Raw genomic sequence first — 1,932 nt, forward strand, 5'->3', positions numbered from 1 at the left:
ATTTGTTGAATTTGCTTATAATCGTTGTGTGCATTCTACTACTAGCTATTCACCATTTGAAATTGTATACGGTTTTAATCCTTTGACTCTGTTGGATTTGATGTCTTTACCTGTGAGTGAAAGGTTAAACTTAGACGGTAAAAAGAAGGCTGAATTCGTTAGGAGTTTGCATGAGAAGGTAAAAGCCAATATTGAGAAGCGAAATGAGCAATATGCTAAGCAAGCTAATAAGGGGAAAAAGAAGGTGGTATTCGAGAAGGGCGATTGGGTGTGGCTACACTTGAGGAAGGAGAGGTTTCCGGAGAAGCGACGCTCAAAGCTATTACCTAGGGGCGATGGACCATTTCAAGTACTTGAGAGGATCAATGACAACGCCTACAAACTCGACTTGCCAGGTGAGTACAACGTAAGTTCTACATTTAATGTTAGTGATTTGTCGTTGTTTGATGTAGGTGATGAGCAAGATTTGAGGACAAATCCTTTTCAAGAAGGGGAGGATGATGCGAACGTGGACGTCCCAAGGAAAGCATGGGATCCTTTGCAGTTGCCGGAGGGACCAATCACGAGGGGTCGACTAAAGAGATTCAAGGAGGCGCTACAAGGAGTCATGAGTAAGCCTGAAGAGGTCGCGATGCATGGGAGTACGTTTGGAGGCCAACGGAAAGTCGTTCAAACATTGGTGTTGCTTACCGAGTCTGGACGGACCAGTACACGGACCTGCACACGGGGTCCGTGTCCTTCACAAGCTGGGGAGGGTTTTTACAGTGGCTCCACGGACCTGGAGACGGACCCAGGCACGGGGTCCGTGCCCTTTGAAGTTGGCAAATACAGTGCCTACACGGACCCGTACACGGAGGTGAGCACGAGGTCCGTGTCGCTTGATCCCGATTGAAGAGTTTTACAGTATGTACACGGACCCGTCTACGGACGTCTGCACGGGGTCCGTGTCCTCTGTTTTCTGCGCGGATTTGTTTCCTTTTCTAGAGTTTTATTATTTTGGGAGACTAGATTGCATGGTATCTTTTGATATATTGACTATGTTGGACGAAAAATTACACACAATACATATTTTATTTTGAGTTTATCAAAACTTTTGAGAATTTTCTCTCAACTTTTCAAAGCCAAGCTTTGTCAAATCAAATCAAACTTATCAAAGTTTTTAACTTTGTGGCGTTTGTCGATCGTTGCTTGTGCGGATTGTCGTAGGCAAAGTTCTTCGAAGGTTCGTATAGTTTTCGATTGTTTATCCTCGTGTTTATTTGTTGCTAAACTCTTGCTAGTTTAGAGGTGAATATCACATATTACTTGATTCAAAAGATCGGGAAAAACACACGAATCTTAATATCGTAATTGAATAGAGGGTGCGATTTATTTTTAATCGTGTTTGCTATTTATTCGTGTCAAGATTCATATCATTTGGTATCAGAGCGCCAGGTTTATTGATAGGCGAGTGACTCACGATGGGTTCAAAAATAAGTACTCGTTTGTCTTGAAAAAAGAAACAGTTGTCTTACTTCCATTGTCCCCAAGGCAAGTATTGGAGGACCACTTGAAAAAGAAAAAGAGAGATGAGGCCGAAAAAAAGTGTGAACTAAAAAGTGAGATGGCCTTTGAAAACAAAAATGAAGTGGCTGAAAAAAAGAGTGATCAAAAGAGTGAGATAGCCACAAAAATAAAAAAAGAGAGGAAAGAAAATGAGGGAAAAGAAAAAGAGAGGAAAGAGGCCAAAAAGAATTCTTATATGGCCCAAAAAGGTGAGGTAAAACACTTGTTGCACACACATGAGCCACTTGTGTTAATTCTTTACAAGGAGATCCTCCTTAACACAAGTGATATAGCCGGATCCCTTCCGAGCATTGTTGTTTCACTATTGCAGGAATTTGACGATGTATTTCCGGAGGAGCTACCTCAAGGCTTACCACCATTGAGGGG

The sequence above is a fragment of the Primulina eburnea genome, chromosome 8, assembly GCF_022965805.1.
Source record: "Primulina eburnea isolate SZY01 chromosome 8, ASM2296580v1, whole genome shotgun sequence".
In the NCBI taxonomy this organism is placed as follows: Eukaryota; Viridiplantae; Streptophyta; class Magnoliopsida; order Lamiales; family Gesneriaceae; genus Primulina; species Primulina eburnea.